Genomic DNA, 19,883 nt, shown 5'->3' with positions numbered 1-19,883 from the left:
AAAGTTATTGTACTTTAAGTAAAAATAAAAGAGCAAAAATATCAATCCCAGTTTTGGATTACTTTAATTAACAAAAAAAATGCATATAGCAGAGGATAGTTTCAATCTGCCTACCTCTGGGTTATGGACCCAGCATGCTTCCATTACAGTACTCTGCTGCACATGTAAGTGCAAGAGATCCTGAAGCACTCACTCATCATGGGAAAGTACCAATGTGTTTCTTCATTGGTTGATGGAAGAAACATCTTACAAAAACTCTCCACATTATTGACTTTTTAAAATGTTTCTAGGAATCGTTCTAGATGAATGCTTATTAGCCTTTGTCAGTATATACTTTTGCAAAGTGTCGCGGTGGCGCAATCAGTTAGTGTGTAAGGCTATTAACCAAAAGGTTGGTGGTTCAATCCCACCCAGGGACTTAATTGACCTTGTTATCAGATTTTGGTGATCTTTAAGTAGACAAGTCAAAATTTCAAACCCCCTGTTATGGTGTAGGGTACCTGGCCTTCTCTGATGTAATCAGAGTTAGATTTGATTCAGTGATTTTATAAAAACAGCTAGGAAGCACAATTTAGCAGTGGGTTGCAGAGAAAAAGAAATATGCTGGCAGAAAAATCCAATTGAGTGATTAAACAGCTCTTCATTTTCTGGCTTTATTTTTATGCTAACTAATTTGTTCTCTGAAAAGAGTCCACAAAGCCAAGTATCTGATTAACATATTTGTAGGGATGGTTTTTCACCTATTACTAAATTAAACTTGCTTCATTGGAAAGGCAGCAAGATGCATCCTCATTTCAATATCTACTGAAATAATACAGGTTGACACCAGGAAACATTAACGCTACTGCATCCTTGCTGCTTTCTCATGTGGAAGTCTGTTTAATGTGAAAACAAGGTGATATCTAATTAGCACACAGGTAAGGAATTAAGAAAATCTTTATTTAAGGGTGAAGATGTTTCTCACAAAATCGTTGCCCCAATGCATCATTGAAATTCAAGCTGGAAAGATGATTTTAATATATCACTTGTACATTTTGTATTGCTCTTCTGGTGACAATGTAGTTTGTTTTTGTCAATTACCATTTTAATAATAGGGTAAAGAAAATTAAGTTGATTTTTGAAAGAAAACAATACTGTCAATATACTATTAAAACAAATTAAAATGGTAAAAGTTATTGTACTTTAAGTAAAAATAAAAGCTAAAATATCAATCCCAGTTTTGGATTACTTTAATGAACAAAAAAAATGCATATAGCAAAGGATAGTTTCAATCTGCCTACCTCTGGGTTATAGGCCCAGCATGCTTCCATTGCAGTACTCTGCTGCACATGTAAGTGCAAGAGATCCTGAAGCACTCACTCATCATGCGAAAGTACCAATGTGTTTCTTCATTGGTTGCTGGAAGAAACATCTTACAAAAACTCTCCAGATTATTGACTTTTTAAAGTTTTTCTAGGAAACGTTCTAGATGAATGCTTATTAGTCTTTGTCAGTATGTACTTTTTGCAAAGTGTCTCTGTGGCGCAATCGGTTAGTGTGTTCAGCTATTAATCAAAAGGTTGGTGGTTCAATCCCACCCAGGGACGTAATTGACCTTGTGATCAGATTTTGGTGATATTTAAGTAGACAAGTCAAAATTGCAAACCCCCTCTTATGGTGTAGGGTACCTGGCCTTCTCTGATGTAATCAGAGTTAGATTTGTTTAAGTGATTTTATAAAAAATCAGCTAGGAAGCACAATTTAGCAGTGGGTTGCAGAGAAAAAGAAAAATGCTGGCAGAAAAATCCAATTGAGTGATTAAACAGCTCTTCATTTTCTGGCTTTATTTTTATGATAACAAATTTGTTCTCTGAAAAGTGTCCACAAAGCCAAGTATCTGATTAACATCTTTGTAGGGATGGTTTTTCACCTATTACTAAATTAAACTTGCTTCATTGGAAAGGCAGCAAGATGCATCCTCATTTCAATATCTACGGAAATAATACAGGTTGACACCAGGAAACATTAACGCCACTGCATCTTTGCTGTTTTCTCATGTGGAAGTCTGTTTAATGTGAAAACAAGGTGATATCTAATTAGCACACAGGTAAGGAATTAAGAAAATCTTTATTTAAGGGTGAAGATGTTTCTCACAAAATCGTTGCCCCAATGCATCATTGAAATTCAAGCTGGAAAGATGATTTTAATATATCACTTGTACATTTTGTATTGCTCTTCTGGTGACAATGTAGTTTGTTTTTGTCAATTACCATTTTAATAATCGGGTAAAGAAAATTAATTGGATTTTTGAAAGAAAACAATACTGTCAATATACTATTAAAACAAATTAAAATGGTAAAAGTTATTGTACTTTAAGTAAAAATAAAAGAGCAAAAATATCAATCCCAGTTTTGGATTACTTTAATTAACAAAAAAAATTGCATATAGCAGAGGATAGTTTCAATCTGCCTACCTCTGGGTTATGGACCCAGCATGCTTCCATTACAGTACTCTGCTGCACATGTAAGTGCAAGAGATCCTGAAGCACTCACTCATCATGGGAAAGTACCAATGTGTTTCTTCATTGGTTGATGGAAGAAACATCTTACAAAAACTCTCCACATTATTGACTTTTTAAAATGTTTCTAGGAATCGTTCTAGATGAATGCTTATTAGCCTTTGTCAGTATGTACTTTTGCAAAGTGTCGCTGTGGCGCAATCAGTTAGTGTGTAAGGCTATTAACCAAAAGGTTGGTGGTTCAATCCCACCCAGGGACTTAATTGACCTTGTTATCAGATTTTGGTGATCTTTAAGTAGACAAGTCAAAATTTCAAACCCCCTGTTATGGTGTAGGGTACCTGGCCTTCTCTGATGTAATCAGAGTTAGATTTGATTCAGTAATTTTATAAAAACAGCTAGGAAGCACAATTTAGCAGTGGGTTGCAGAGAAAAAGAAATATGCTGGCAGAAAAATCCAATTGAGTGATTAAACAGCTCTTCATTTTCTGGCTTTATTTTTATGCTAACTAATTTGTTCTCTGAAAAGTGTCCACAAAGCCAAGTATCTGATTAACATCTTTGTAGGGATGGTTTTTCACCTATTACTAAATTAAACTTGCTTCATTGGAAAGGCAGCAAGATGCATCCTCATTTCAATATCTACTGAAATAATACAGGTTGACACCAGGAAACATTAACGCCACTGCATCCTTGCTGCTTTCTCATGTGGAAGTCTGTTTAATGTGAAAACAAGGTGATATCTAATTAGCACACAGGTAAGGAATTAAGAAAATCTTTATTTAAGGGTGAAGATGTTTCTCACAAAATCGTTGCCCCAATGCATCATTGAAATTCAAGCTGGAAAGATGATTTTAATATATCACTTGTACATTTTGTATTGCTCTTCTGGTGACAATGTAGTTTGCTTTTGTCAATTACCATTTTAATAATCGGGTAAAGAAAATTAATTGGATTTTTGAAAGAAAACAATACTGTCAATATACTATTAAAACAAATTAAAATGGTAAAAGTTATTGTACTTTAAGTAAAAATAAAAGAGCAAAAATATCAATCCCAGTTTTGGATTACTTTAATTAACAAAAAAAAAATGCATATAGCAGAGGATAGTTTCAATCTGCCTACCTCTGGGTTATGGACCCAGCATGCTTCCATTACAGTACTCTGCTGCACATGTAAGTGCAAGAGATCCTGAAGCACTCACTCATCATGGGAAAGTACCAATGTGTTTCTTCATTGGTTGATGGAAGAAACATCATACAAAAACTCTCCACATTATTGACTTTTTAAAATGTTTCTAGGAATCGTTCTAGATGAATGCTTATTAGCCTTTGTCAGTACGTACTTTTGCAAAGTGTCGCTGTGGCGCAATCAGTTAGTGTGTAAGGCTATTAACCAAAAGGTTGGTGGTTCAATCCCACCCAGGGACTTAATTGACCTTGTTATCAGATTTTGGTGATCTTTAAGTAGACAAGTCAAAATTTCAAACCCCCTGTTATGGTGTAGGGTACCTGGCCTTCTCTGATGTAATCAGAGTTAGATTTGATTCAGTGATTTTATAAAAACAGCTAGGAAGCACAATTTAGCAGTGGGTTGCAGAGAAAAAGAAATATGCTGGCAGAAAAATCCAATTGAGTGATTAAACAGCTCTTCATTTTCTGGCTTTATTTTTATGCTAACTAATTTGTTCTCTGAAAAGTGTCCACAAAGCCAAGTATCTGATTAACATATTTGTAGGGATGGTTTTTCACCTATTACTAAATTAAACTTGCTTCATTGGAAAGGCAGCAAGATGCATCCTCATTTCAATATCTACTGAAATAATACAGGTTGACACCAGGAAACATTAACGCCACTGCATCCTTGCTGCTTTCTCATGTGGAAGTCTGTTTAATGTGAAAACAAGGTGATATCTAATTAGCACACAGGTAAGGAATTAAGAAAATCTTTATTTAAGGGTGAAGATGTTTCTCACAAAATCGTTGCCCCAATGCATCATTGAAATTCAAGCTGGAAAGATGATTTTAATATATCACTTGTACATTTTGTATTGCTCTTCTGGTGACAATGTAGTTTGTTTTTGTCAATTACCATTTTAATAATAGGGTAAAGAAAATTAAGTGGATTTTTGAAAGAAAACAATACTGTCAATATACTATTAAAACAAATTAAAATGGTAAAAGTTATTGTACTTTAAGTAAAAATAAAAGAGCAAAAATATCAATCCCAGTTTTGGATTACTTTAATTAACAAAAAAAAAATGCATATAGCAGAGGATAGTTTCAATCTGCCTACCTCTGGGTTAAGGGGCCCAGCATGCTTCCATTGCAGTACTCTGCTGCACATGTAAGTGCAAGAGATTCTGAAGCACTCACTCATCATGGGAAAGTACCAATGTGTTTCTTCATTGGTTGATGGAAGAAACATCTTACAAAAACTCTCCAGATTATTGACTTTTTAAAGTTTTCTAGGAAAACGTTCTAGATGAATGCTTATTAGCCTTTGTCAGTATGTACTTTTGCAAAGTGTCTCTGTGGTGCAATCGGTTAGTGTGTTTGGTTATTAACCAAAGGGTTGGTGGTTCAATCCCACCCAGGGATGTTATTGACCTTGTCATCAGATTTTGGTGATCTTTAAGTAGACAAGTCAAAATTTCAAACCCCCTCTTATGGTGTAGGGTACCTGGCCTACTCTGATGTAATCAGAGTTAGATTTGATTAAGTGATTTTATCAAAAAACAGCTAGGAAGCACAATTTAGCAGTGGTTTGCAGAGAAAATGAAATATGCTGGCAGAAAAATCCAATTGAGTGATTAAACAGCTCTTCATTTTCTGGCTTTATTTTTATGCTAACTAATTTATTCTCTGAAAAGTGTCCACAAAGCCAAGTATCGGATTAACATCTTTGTAGGGATGGTTTTTCACCTATTACTAAATTAAACTTGCTTCATTGGAAAGGCAGCAAGATGCATCCTCATTTCAATATCTACTGAAATAATACAGGTTGACACCAGGAAACATTAACGCCACTGCATCCTTGCTGCTTTCTCATGTGGAAGTCTGTTTAATGTGAAAACAAGGTGATATCTAATTAGCACACAGGTAAGGAATTAAGAAAATCTTTATTTAAGGGTAAGATGTTTCTCACAAAATCGTTGCCCCAATGCATCATTGAAATTCAAGCTGGAAAGATGATTTTAATATATCACTTGTACATTTTGTATTGCTCTTCTGGTGACAATGTAGTTTGTTTTTGTCAATTACCATTTTAATAATCGGGTAAAGAAAATTAAGTGGATTTTTGAAAGAAAACAATACTGTCTATATACTATTAAAACAAATTAAAAAGGTAAAAGTTATTGTACTTTAAGTAAAATAAAAAGAGCAAAAATATCAATCCCAGTTTTGGATTACTTTAATTAACAAAAAAAAAAATGCATATAGCAGAGGATAATTTCAATCTGCCTACCTCTGGGTTATGGACCCAGCATGCTTCCATTAGAGTACTCTGCTGCACATGTAAGTGCAAGAGATCCTGAAGCACTCACTCATCATGGGAAAGTACCAATGTGTTTCTTCATTGGTTGATGGAAGAAACATCTTACAAAAACTCTCCAGATTATTGACTATTTAAAGTTTTTCTAGGAAACGTTCTAGATGAATGCTTATTAGCCTTTGTCAGTATGTACTTTCACAAAGTGTCGCTGTAGCGCAATCAGTTAGTGTGTACGGCTATTAACCAAAAAGTTGGTGGTTCAATCCCACCCAGGGACGTAATTGACCTTGTGATCAGATTTTGGTGATATTTAAGTAGACAAGTCAAAATTTCAAACCCTCTCTTATGGTGTAGGGTACCTGGCCTACTCTGATGTAATCAGTTAGATTTGATTAAGTGATTTTATAAAAAAAACAGCTAGGAAGCACAATTTAGCAGTGGGTTGCAGAGAAAAAGAAATATGCTGGCAGAAAAATCCAATTGAGTGATTAAACAGCTCTTCATTTTCTGGCTTTATTTTTATGCTAACAAATTTGTTCTCTGAAAAGAGTCCACAAAGCCAAGTATCTGATTAACACCTTTGTAGGGATGGTTTTTCACCTATTACTAAATTAAACATGCTTCATTGGAAAGGCAGCAAGATGCATCCTCATTTCAATATCTACTGAAATAATACAGGTTGACACCAGGAAACATTAACGCCACTGCATCCTTGCTGCTTTCTCATGTGGAAGTCTGTTTAATGTGAAAACAAGGTGATATCTAATTAGCACACAGGTAAGGAATTAAGAAAATCTTTATTTAAGGGTGAAGAGGTTTCTCACAAAATCGTTGCCCCAATGCATCATTGAAATTCAAGCTGGAAAGATGATTTTAATATATCACTTGTACATTTTGTATTGCTCTTCTGGTGACAATGTAGTTTGTTTTTGTCAATTACCATTTTAATAATCGGGTAAAGAAAATTAAGTGGATTTTTGAAAGAAAACAATACTGTCAATATACTATTAAAACAAATGAAAATGGTAAAAGTTATTGTACTTTAAGTAAAAATAAAAGAGCAAAAATATCAATCCCAGTTTTGGATTACTTTAATTAACAAAAAAAAACGCATATAGCAGAGGATAGTTTCAATCTGCCTACCTCTGGGTTATGGACCCAGCATGCTTCCATTACAGTACTCTGCTGCACATGTAAGTGCAAGAGATCCTGAAGCACTCACTCATCATGGGAAAGTACCAATGTGTTTCTTCATTGGTTGATGGAAGAAACATCTTACAAAAACTCTCCACATTATTGACTTTTTAAAATGTTTCTAGGAATCGTTCTAGATGAATGCTTATTAGCCTTTGTCAGTATGTACTTTTGCAAAGTGTCGCTGTGGCGCAATCAGTTAGTGTGTAAGGCTATTAACCAAAAGGTTGGTGGTTCAATCCCACCCAGGGACTTAATTGACCTTGTTATCAGATTTTGGTGATCTTTAAGTAGACAAGTCAAAATTTCAAACCCCCTGTTATGGTGTAGGGTACCTGGCCTTCTCTGATGTAATCAGAGTTAGATTTGATTCAGTAATTTTATAAAAACAGCTAGGAAGCACAATTTAGCAGTGGGTTGCAGAGAAAAAGAAATATGCTGGCAGAAAAATCCAATTGAGTGATTAAACAGCTCTTCATTTTCTGGCTTTATTTTTATGCTAACTAATTTGTTCTCTGAAAAGTGTCCACAAAGCCAAGTATCTGATTAACATCTTTGTAGGGATGGTTTTTCACCTATTACTAAATTAAACTTGCTTCATTGGAAAGGCAGCAAGATGCATCCTCATTTCAATATCTACTGAAATAATACAGGTTGACACCAGGAAACATTAACGCCACTGCATCCTTGCTGCTTTCTCATGTGGAAGTCTGTTTAATGTGAAAACAAGGTGATATCTAATTAGCACACAGGTAAGGAATTAAGAAAATCTTTATTTAAGGGTGAAGATGTTTCTCACAAAATCGTTGCCCCAATGCATCATTGAAATTCAAGCTGGAAAGATGATTTTAATATATCACTTGTACATTTTGTATTGCTCTTCTGGTGACAATGTAGTTTGCTTTTGTCAATTACCATTTTAATAATCGGGTAAAGAAAATTAATTGGATTTTTGAAAGAAAACAATACTGTCAATATACTATTAAAACAAATTAAAATGGTAAAAGTTATTGTACTTTAAGTAAAAATAAAAGAGCAAAAATATCAATCCCAGTTTTGGATTACTTTAATTAACAAAAAAAAAATGCATATAGCAGAGGATAGTTTCAATCTGCCTACCTCTGGGTTATGGACCCAGCATGCTTCCATTACAGTACTCTGCTGCACATGTAAGTGCAAGAGATCCTGAAGCACTCACTCATCATGGGAAAGTACCAATGTGTTTCTTCATTGGTTGATGGAAGAAACATCATACAAAAACTCTCCACATTATTGACTTTTTAAAATGTTTCTAGGAATCGTTCTAGATGAATGCTTATTAGCCTTTGTCAGTACGTACTTTTGCAAAGTGTCGCTGTGGCGCAATCAGTTAGTGTGTAAGGCTATTAACCAAAAGGTTGGTGGTTCAATCCCACCCAGGGACTTAATTGACCTTGTTATCAGATTTTGGTGATCTTTAAGTAGACAAGTCAAAATTTCAAACCCCCTGTTATGGTGTAGGGTACCTGGCCTTCTCTGATGTAATCAGAGTTAGATTTGATTCAGTGATTTTATAAAAACAGCTAGGAAGCACAATTTAGCAGTGGGTTGCAGAGAAAAAGAAATATGCTGGCAGAAAAATCCAATTGAGTGATTAAACAGCTCTTCATTTTCTGGCTTTATTTTTATGCTAACTAATTTGTTCTCTGAAAAGTGTCCACAAAGCCAAGTATCTGATTAACATATTTGTAGGGATGGTTTTTCACCTATTACTAAATTAAACTTGCTTCATTGGAAAGGCAGCAAGATGCATCCTCATTTCAATATCTACTGAAATAATACAGGTTGACACCAGGAAACATTAACGCCACTGCATCCTTGCTGCTTTCTCATGTGGAAGTCTGTTTAATGTGAAAACAAGGTGATATCTAATTAGCACACAGGTAAGGAATTAAGAAAATCTTTATTTAAGGGTGAAGATGTTTCTCACAAAATCGTTGCCCCAATGCATCATTGAAATTCAAGCTGGAAAGATGATTTTAATATATCACTTGTACATTTTGTATTGCTCTTCTGGTGACAATGTAGTTTGTTTTTGTCAATTACCATTTTAATAATAGGGTAAAGAAAATTAAGTGGATTTTTGAAAGAAAACAATACTGTCAATATACTATTAAAACAAATTAAAATGGTAAAAGTTATTGTACTTTAAGTAAAAATAAAAGAGCAAAAATATCAATCCCAGTTTTGGATTACTTTAATTAACAAAAAAAAAATGCATATAGCAGAGGATAGTTTCAATCTGCCTACCTCTGGGTTAAGGGGCCCAGCATGCTTCCATTGCAGTACTCTGCTGCACATGTAAGTGCAAGAGATTCTGAAGCACTCACTCATCATGGGAAAGTACCAATGTGTTTCTTCATTGGTTGATGGAAGAAACATCTTACAAAAACTCTCCAGATTATTGACTTTTTAAAGTTTTCTAGGAAAACGTTCTAGATGAATGCTTATTAGCCTTTGTCAGTATGTACTTTGCAAAGAGTCTCTGTGGTGCAATCGGTTAGTGTGTTTGGTTATTAACCAAAGGGTTGGTGGTTCAATCCCACCCAGGGATGTTATTGACCTTGTCATCAGATTTTGGTGATCTTTAAGTAGACAAGTCAAAATTTCAAACCCCCTCTTATGGTGTAGGGTACCTGGCCTACTCTGATGTAATCAGAGTTAGATTTGATTAAGTGATTTTATCAAAAAACAGCTAGGAAGCACAATTTAGCAGTGGTTTGCAGAGAAAATGAAATATGCTGGCAGAAAAATCCAATTGAGTGATTAAACAGCTCTTCATTTTCTGGCTTTATTTTTATGCTAACTAATTTATTCTCTGAAAAGTGTCCACAAAGCCAAGTATCGGATTAACATCTTTGTAGGGATGGTTTTTCACCTATTACTAAATTAAACTTGCTTCATTGGAAAGGCAGCAAGATGCATCCTCATTTCAATATCTACTGAAATAATACAGGTTGACACCAGGAAACATTAACGCCACTGCATCCTTGCTGCTTTCTCATGTGGAAGTCTGTTTAATGTGAAAACAAGGTGATATCTAATTAGCACACAGGTAAGGAATTAAGAAAATCTTTATTTAAGGGTAAGATGTTTCTCACAAAATCGTTGCCCCAATGCATCATTGAAATTCAAGCTGGAAAGATGATTTTAATATATCACTTGTACATTTTGTATTGCTCTTCTGGTGACAATGTAGTTTGTTTTTGTCAATTACCATTTTAATAATCGGGTAAAGAAAATTAAGTGGATTTTTGAAAGAAAACAATACTGTCTATATACTATTAAAACAAATTAAAAAGGTAAAAGTTATTGTACTTTAAGTAAAATAAAAAGAGCAAAAATATCAATCCCAGTTTTGGATTACTTTAATTAACAAAAAAAAAAATGCATATAGCAGAGGATAATTTCAATCTGCCTACCTCTGGGTTATGGACCCAGCATGCTTCCATTAGAGTACTCTGCTGCACATGTAAGTGCAAGAGATCCTGAAGCACTCACTCATCATGGGAAAGTACCAATGTGTTGCTTCATTGGTTGATGGAAGAAACATCTTACAAAAACTCTCCAGATTATTGACTATTTAAAGTTTTTCTAGGAAACGTTCTAGATGAATGCTTATTAGCCTTTGTCAGTATGTACTTTCACAAAGTGTCGCTGTAGCGCAATCAGTTAGTGTGTACGGCTATTAACCAAAAAGTTGGTGGTTCAATCCCACCCAGGGACGTAATTGACCTTGTGATCAGATTTTGGTGATATTTAAGTAGACAAGTCAAAATTTCAAACCCTCTCTTATGGTGTAGGGTACCTGGCCTACTCTGATGTAATCAGTTAGATTTGATTAAGTGATTTTATAAAAAAAACAGCTAGGAAGCACAATTTAGCAGTGGGTTGCAGAGAAAAAGAAATATGCTGGCAGAAAAATCCAATTGAGTGATTAAACAGCTCTTCATTTTCTGGCTTTATTTTTATGCTAACAAATTTGTTCTCTGAAAAGAGTCCACAAAGCCAAGTATCTGATTAACACCTTTGTAGGGATGGTTTTTCACCTATTACTAAATTAAACATGCTTCATTGGAAAGGCAGCAAGATGCATCCTCATTTCAATATCTACTGAAATAATACAGGTTGACACCAGGAAACATTAACGCCACTGCATCCTTGCTGCTTTCTCATGTGGAAGTCTGTTTAATGTGAAAACAAGGTGATATCTAATTAGCACACAGGTAAGGAATTAAGAAAATCTTTATTTAAGGGTGAAGAGGTTTCTCACAAAATCGTTGCCCCAATGCATCATTGAAATTCAAGCTGGAAAGATGATTTTAATATATCACTTGTACATTTTGTACAGCTCTTCTGGTGACAATGTAGTTTGTTTTTGTCAATTACCATTTGAATAATAGGGTAAAGAAAATTAAGTGGATTTTTGAAAGAAAACAATACTGTCAATATACTATTAAAACAAATTAAAATAATAAAAGTTATTGTACTTTAAGTAAAAATAAAAGAGCAAAAATATCAATCCCAGTTTTGGATTACTTTAATTAACAAAAAAAAAAATGCATATAGCAGAGGATAGTTTCAATCTGCCTACCTCTGGGTTATGGGCCCAGCATGCTTCCATTGCAGTACTCTGCTGCACATGTAAGTGCAAGAGATCCTGAAGCACTCACTCATCATGGGAAAGTACCAATGTGTTTCTTCATTGGTTGATGGAAGAAACATCTTACAAAAACTCTCCAGATTATTGACTTTTTAAAGTTTTTCTAGGAAACGTTCTAGATGAATGCTTATTAGCCTTTGTCAGTATATGCTTTTGCAATGTGTCTCTGTGGCGCAATCAGTTAGCGTGTTCAGTTATTAACCAAAAGGTTGGTGGTTCAATCCTACCCAGGGACGTAATTTACCTTGTTATCAGATTTTGGTGATCTTTAAGTAGACAAGTCAAAATTTCAAACCCCCTCTTATGGTGTAGGGTACCTGGCCTTCTCTGATGTAATCAGAGTTAGATTTGATTAAGTGATTTTATAAAAGAACAGCTAGGAAGCACAACTTAGCAGTGGGTTGCAGAGAAAAAGAAATACGCTTGCAGAAAAATCCAATTGAGTGATTAAACAGCTCTTCATTTTCTGGCTTTATTTTTATGCTAACAAATTTGTTCTCTGAAAAGTGTCCACAAAGCCAAGTATCTGATTAACACCTTTGTAGGGATGGTTTTTCACCTATTACTAAATTAAACTTGCTTCATTGGAAAGGCAGCAAGTGATGTCATCCAAGCAGTGGGTCAAAGTTGGCTTCATCCCTCGTCTGCTTATGAAAAGAGAAAAGGGATATGCAGGGCATGGCGGCCTTTTGCGACGCTTGGATGACCCCTAGTTCGCAATAAACACCCCCACCCTCCTTCGGTGTGGGGCTCATGTTGGCCATGCCCCAGCCCCTAAAGCATTCAAGCTGATTTCTTGCAGCAGCTGGGTACTGTAACAGCTCCAGAGCTGCTCTGTAAGGCAAGTAAAAGGGTGTGGGCCCTGCAGCACTACCTGTAGTTTGCATTGTGCATTGGAAGGCACAAAGTAAGCAGACGGGAGGAGAAGTCAGGATAGTGCACAAGGTTATAGAAGGGATGGGCTCAAGAAAAGAGAAGTGGAAACAGACAGCATACTAGGCTGGAGAGAGACCTGAGACAAAGAGATCTGAATTATACGAGAGCCGTCCAGGGGAAACACAAATTATGCAGTCAAGTTTCCCACATTTGGGGAAATCGCAAGGGGCAGCACACCCAGAGTGCAATGGGTGAGCCTTGCCCTGGGAGAAGCACCTTCATGATCATAGTATCTCACCTGGCAGGTTAGTAGGAGTTGGGCTAGAGCTGGGGAGGGTCGCTGCTCGGGCACTACCTTTCAAGTGAAGGAGATCCAACTGAGGCAGCACAAGGGAACTCTCAAAAGAAGAACAAGGCTAGAGGAAGATCTGAGACAAAGAAATCTGACTTTTACCAGAGCTGACCAGAGGAAAGCACAAACACAGTCCACCACTACCACAAATAATGCAGTCGAGTTTCCCACATTTGGGGAAATCACAGGGGTCAGCATACCCAGAATGCAATGAATGAACCTCACCCTGGGAGAACAATCTTCATGACAATAGTATCTCCTATGCAAAATAAGTATGATTTGGGATAGGGCTGGGGAGGGCCGCTGCTCAGGCACATCTCTGTCAAGTAAAGGAGATTCAACTGAGGCAGCACAAGGGAACTCTCATCTGGGGACAACAACTGCAGGGAGAACACATATTTTCAGATGAACATGGGGTGGCAGAAGGCTGCCTAATACTGAAGCACCCCCAAACAACAAACCAAATGCAACAACTAGTGCAAGCATTCCTGGGGGATGGCCTGCAGCAGATGGATTTGAATATGGTGATGTCATCCAAGCAGTGGGTCAAAGTTGGCTTCAACCCTCGTCTGCATATGAAAAGAGAAAAGGAGCGTGCAGGGCATGGAGGCCTTTTGTGGTGCTTGGATGACCCCTAGTTCGCATTAAGCACACCCACCCTCCTTCGGTGTGGGGCTCATGTTGGCCATTCCCCAGCCCCTGAAGCATTCAAGCTGATTTCTTGCAGCAGCTGGGCACTGTAACAGCTCCAGAGCTGCTCTGTAAAGCAAGCAAAAGGGTGTGGGCCCTGCAGCACTACCCGTAGTTTGCATTGTGCATTGGGAGGCATAAAGTAAGCAGACGGGAGGAGAAGTCAGGATAGTGCACAAGGGTATAGAAGGGAGGGGCTCAAGAAAAAAGAAGTGGAACCAGACAGCAAACTAGGCTGGAGAGAGACCTGAGACAAAGAGATCTGAATTACATGAGAGCCGACCAGGGAAAACTCAAATTATGCAGTCAAGTTTCCCACATTTGGGGAAATCGCAGGGGCAGCACACCCAGAGTGCAATGGGTGAGCCTTGCCCTGGGAGAAGCAACTTCATGATCATAGTATCTCACCTGGCAACTAAGTAGGAGTTGGGCTAGAGCTGGGGAGGGTCGCTGCTCGGGCACCCCCCTGTCAAGTGAAGGAGATCCAACTGAGGCAGCACAAGGGAACTCTCGAAAGAAGAACAAGGCTAGAGGAAGATCTGAGACAAAGAAATCTGACTTTTACCAGAGCTGACCAGAGGAAAGCACAAACACAGTCCCCCACTACCACAAATAATGCAGTCGAGTTTCCCACATTTGGGGAAATCACAGGGGTCAGCATACCCAGAATGCAATGAATGAACCTAACCCTGGGAGAACAATCTTCATGACCATGGTATCTCCTATGCAAAATAAGTATGATTTGGGCTAGGGCTGGGGAGGGCCCTTGCTCAGGCACATCTCTGTCAAGTAAGTTGCATTTTATTTGTTGTTTGGGGGTGCTTCAGTATTAGGCAGCCTTCTGCCCTACCATGTTCATCTGAAAATATGTGTTCTCCCTGCAGTTGTTGTCCCCAGATGAGAGTTCCCTTGTGCTGCCTCAGTTGAATCTCCTTTTGGAGAAGACCTCAATAAGATTGTAGCTGATCTGGCTACTGCTAAAACAGCTTGCCTACCTAGTATGACTCCTACCACGCAGAAGGCTAAAAGTACTTTTCTTGGCCCTTTCATCCTCCAGGTAAAGCGTACCCAAGGTCAGGCATACCCAAAGCAAGCTCATGTTTCCAGACCTGCCAAGCCCAGACTGAAGCAATCCTGGGCTGCCCATCAGCCTGCTTCCAAAACGGACAAGCCTGCCGCATGACGGTGCAGGCCTCCCTCTGGGGGATCCCAGGGTGGGGGGCCCGACTTCTAGGTTTGGCAAAGAAAGGTATAATTCTAAGCTAGAGAATTCTGTTTGGAGCTCACCTTGTACTTTGTGAAGAAATAATCAGCATTGTGGCTGAGCAGATACATGTAGTGTGTGGCTGCAAACTGCATGGATCTGCTGCGTTGTAATGCTGATTCTTTTTTTTTGCAAAGTACCAATAGCTTCATATAATGTTCACAATTTTTATGCAGGATCAAATAGCTCAATAGGTAGGGTGTTTGATTAGAATTCAACAGGTTATAGGTTTGAATCCTGGGTATGGTAGTTTGAGATGTGTTATTTAATAAAGTATGTTGTTCTGACTGCCGGCATCCTATCACCTGGGATATCATACTAAATAAATGGAGTTGATCAAATTTTTTTTTTTTTAACTAGGGACAATTTCCAGATACTTCTCTTTATAACTGAGATTGCCCCCTGGAACTTCACATCAGTTGACAACTATGCATGAGTGGGCAGTGCTTGCCCTGGATCTGTCCACCCATTTATGTGCCGCCATAAAATAAAGCATGACTAACAGTTATCCTGGGCGTACACTACACAATTATCTGTCAGGCTATCTATCCAGTCTGGATGGATGGAATGAAAATCTGGTAATGTATAGGAGCAAATGTCAATTAACCATTTGCTCCCAAACACTAGAAAAGTGGTCAAAAATGGTCATTACACAAATTGGTTAAACCCAAAATTTAACCAATTTGTTTAGGGGACCATTTTTGTCCATTTTTTAGTGTTTGAGAGTAAATCGTTGATGGTCATTTGCTCACATAGATAACCGGATTTCTATTCCAACCAGCCAGTGTTGGAGAGATGGTCTGCCAGATTACATAATGCATACCAGAGCCATAACTAGACTTTTTGGTGCCCTGTGACAGAGAATTATATGCCCTCCCCCCCATTTTTGCAATATGGACAAAAGGCGCATGCCTTGTGGGGAAGGGGCATAACAAGATTGATCTCAGAGAAAGCACATGAGATATGAAGATATATCTAGTATACTTGACACTCAATGGTTTGTGGTATTGCAGGGGTGCCCTCCTTAAATGCATATACAGTCACACATGGCATGTTTGTGTAAATGGCATATCAGCAGTCAGCACTAACTGGTGACGTGCCATTTGTACAAGTAAGCCATGTGTGACTAATATATAAACATACTTTATTAAATAACACCTCAAACTATCATACCCAGGATTCAAACCTATAACCTGTTAAATTCTAATCAAACACCCTACCCATTGAGCTACTTGATCCTGCATCTATTCTAACCTCCAAAAACAGATTCAGTTGCATTTTCCAGCGTGTTTTGTTTGCGCCTTTGCAAATGTCTTACATCGACAAACTTATTTAGTACTATTTTGCAAATAGGGTTACATTGTCGCAACATTGTGTTCCCTAATTGCTTGATTTTTTAAATGCAAAAATTGATAAAGACACCTGATAATTGCTCTGTGGAGTCTTCTTTTGTGTCTACTTCTTATCTACATTTAATTCCCTACCTATAATCAAGGCATTTTTAAATGCTGGGTGCTGCCAGGACGTGAGGCCTACCTAGTCTTTAGATCTGAATTTGAATGTACTTGTGAACTAACTTAATTTCCTACTTCTAAACTCATTCCTAAATTCACTACTTACATTAATCCTGTAGTTGGGCATTTTGAGCCTTCAATTGTGGGCATTGTTTTGTGTCCAGACCAGCAGCTGGTGGTGTGCATTTGCTGGAAAGGCATCGAAGACCTCCGATATGCTGCATCTCCTGATGTGTGTCTGCCTCAAGTGGCAGTCAGCAAATGCATGCTAGACACCCCATTCCAAGCTGATTGTGACATCACGGAACATGCATCATAGAACAGGCATGCTAGAACATGGGTCTTCAACCTGCGACCCTCCAGCTGCTGTGGAACTACATATCCCAGCATGCCCTGCCTCAGTTTTAGCATACCTTAATAGCAAAACTGTGGCAGGGCATGCTGGGATGTGTAGTTTCACAGCAGCTGGAGGGCCACAGGATGAAGACCCATGTGCTAGAACCAAACCGCAGGTACATTGAATGCTAGCAAGCTGAACGTTTAAATCCTTTTTGTTCCGCAGCATTCCAATGTGGAAGATTCCATGGAACCAGAGATTATTCCATTGAGAAGGACATGCTGCCTGGATGACTGCACTGTGCAAATTAAATCACGGAGCCAGTTGGCTTGTGGGTGGCTCTGGTTACTGGGTGGTTAGGTGGGCGGTGTGTCGGAGGTGGAGCACATGCAAATGAATGTGTATCATCCAGCTAGTGAGAGAGAAAACTCATGCAGGAGTGTGCCTGCTTGTCAGTGAGTTATGCACCTTGCCAGACGTCAAATCTACATGGAGCAACTGGAGGGGACAAGAGCAGGTTTGGAAAATATAGACAGAAGAGCATATATGCTGGCGCATTCTCCATGATTGTGTCAGCTTATGTTTTGGTGCACTGCACTTTCCTCCACTAAGTTTTAGCCATTTTGTTTAAACGCAAGTGTAGTTGCTTCTCGCTCTTTTGGCTGTGATATTGTATTGTGGTTGAAGAGTCTGCTGGAGGGATTGTTTTCTTCATTGGCGAGAGACTGAAGATATTCCAGGATGGAAGGCTTGGGAACACTATCCGTTTTTCAGTTGTGGAAGAGTTGAAAGACCGGATTGGACTACATTCTATAGTAAAGGGTATCTTTGTATTTATTAATCCTCCCTTTATATGTGTCTGTCTTTCAATAAAGCTTTGGGCTTGTGATTCCGTCACCCTCTTACACTCCACACCCATAGCCTTATTAACTATTGTATTGTTTAAATGTATAGTGCAGTTCATGATTTATAGTGTAGGCTGACCTGTGCTGTAGTTCTTGAACTGTACTATACCGACAGCATTTGTATTGTGTTTTGGCTGTGCTGCAACACAGTACTTATGTGTGTAATGTTTATGTATGTTTTATGGCTTCTTTATGTCAATAAAGACTGCTTTTTCAATCCAATATCTGAAAACAATCAATGTTTATCTTTGATGGCAATAGAAGTGGTATGATATTTGCTGCTTTTGAAAGGCAATATCTGATATGTCCCCTATCTGGGAACCATATATTAAATGGCTTTTCAGAAAAGGGAGATGGGAGAAGAGCTTTCAGTACTTGTAGGACCGATGCACATTTCCTATTCTAGCCTCCAAAAACAGATTCAGTTGCATTTTCCAGCGTGTTTTGGATGCGCCTTTGCAAATGTCTTACATCGACAAACTTATTTAGTACTATTTTGCAAATAGGGTTACATTGTTGCAACATTGTGTTCCCTAATTGCTTGATTTTTTAAATGCAACAATTGATAAAAACACCTGATAACTGCTCTGCGGAGTCTTATTTTGTGTCTACTTCTTATCTACATTTAATTCCGTACCTCTAATCAAGGCATTTTTAAATGCTGGCGGCTGCCAGGACGTGAGGCCTACCTAGACTTTAGATCTGAATTTGAATGTACTTGTGAACTAACTTAATTTCCTACTTCTAAATTCATTCCTAAATTCACTACTTACATGAATCCTGTAGTTGGGCATTTTGGGACTTCGATTGTGGGCATTGTTTTGTGTCCAGACCAGCAGCAGGTGGTGTGCATTTGCTGGAAAGGCATCGAAGACCTCCGATATGCTGCATCTCCTGATGTGTGTCTCCCTCAAGTGGCTGTCAGCAAATGCCTGCTAGACACCCCATTCCAAGCTGATTGTGACATCATGGAACATGCATCATAGAACAGGCATGCTAAAACATGGGTCTTCAACCTGCGACCCTCCAGCTGCTGTGGAACTATACATCCCAGCATGCCCTGCCTCAGTTTTAGCATACCTTAATAGCAAAACTGTGGCAAGCTTTCTAAAGGAGCTATATCAATCAAAGTGCAATCTGTGTGGAGTTTACACTTGCTTGCTCATAGAGTAATTGTTTTAATTATTGTTTTATGGTAATATGAAATTTATTGGCTAATGAATTTGCCTTACTGTCTATATAAGATTGATTTTTAATCAGTAATTTTAATAAACTAGATAAATTGTATCAAAGAAGCAGTCGGTTATCATATTGTGCGCCTTCACTCATATTTTTTTTTAGGTACACATTTGATGTTTAGTAGATTTCCAGGTCCATTTTGTGTAGGCAGCCTACTTTGGGTTGTTCTCTATGTTAAGAGGCTACAGTTGGGAAAAACTTAGCGCCAGACACACACATTCTTTTTTCGTGTTGCGCTGTCAGCAAATGCCTGCTAGACACCCCATTCCAAGCTGATTGTGACATCACGGAACATGCATCATAGAACAGGCATGCTAAAACATGGGTCTTCAACCTGCGACCCTCCAACTGCTGTGGAACTACACATCCCAGCATGCCCTGCCTTAGTTTTAGCATACCTTATAGCAAAACTGTGGCAGGGCATGCTGGGATGTGTAGTTTCACAGCAGCTGGAGGGCCACAGGATGAAGACCCATGTGCTAGAGCCAAGCCGCAGGTACATTGAATGCTAGCAAGCTGAATATTTAAATCCTTTTTGTTCCGCAGCATTCCAATGCGGAAGATTCCATGGAACCAGAGATCCTTCCATTGAGAAGGACATGCTGCCTGGATGACTACACTGTGCAAATTAAATCACGGAGCCAGTTGGTTTGTGGGTGGCTCTGGTGACTGGGTGGTTGGGTGGGTGGTGTGTCGGAGGTGGAGCACATGCAAATGATTGTGTATCATCCAGCTAGTGAGAGTGAAAACTCATGCAGGAGTGTGCCTGCTTGTCAGTGGGTTATGCACCTTGCCAGACGTTAAATCTACATAGAGCA

At 38.3% G+C, this 19,883-nt stretch overlaps 4 non-coding genes across 4 annotated transcripts; all 4 read right to left on the bottom strand.

The window, feature by feature from the left end:
* Positions 1-12,913: 12,913 nt before the first annotated feature.
* On the bottom strand, positions 12,914-13,077 carry LOC134999904 (U1 spliceosomal RNA). The gene has a single exon (XR_010201970.1). It is a non-coding gene; the product is annotated as a U1 spliceosomal RNA (small nuclear RNA).
* A 151-nt stretch (positions 13,078-13,228) lies between these two features.
* On the bottom strand, positions 13,229-13,392 carry LOC134999730 (U1 spliceosomal RNA). Its single transcript, XR_010201805.1, has one exon. It is a non-coding gene; the product is annotated as a U1 spliceosomal RNA (small nuclear RNA).
* A 674-nt stretch (positions 13,393-14,066) lies between these two features.
* LOC134999427 (U1 spliceosomal RNA) lies at positions 14,067-14,229 on the bottom strand. Its single transcript, XR_010201526.1, has one exon. It is a non-coding gene; the product is annotated as a U1 spliceosomal RNA (small nuclear RNA).
* A 152-nt stretch (positions 14,230-14,381) lies between these two features.
* On the bottom strand, positions 14,382-14,545 carry LOC134999649 (U1 spliceosomal RNA). Its single transcript, XR_010201728.1, has one exon. It is a non-coding gene; the product is annotated as a U1 spliceosomal RNA (small nuclear RNA).
* Positions 14,546-19,883: the final 5,338 nt, after the last annotated feature.

Source organism: Pseudophryne corroboree, unplaced genomic scaffold (genome assembly GCF_028390025.1).
Source record: "Pseudophryne corroboree isolate aPseCor3 unplaced genomic scaffold, aPseCor3.hap2 scaffold_150, whole genome shotgun sequence".
Classification (NCBI taxonomy): Eukaryota; Metazoa; Chordata; class Amphibia; order Anura; family Myobatrachidae; genus Pseudophryne; species Pseudophryne corroboree.
Note: the sequence above shows the minus strand (reverse complement) of the source record. Positions and strands in the feature narration are given on the sequence as shown.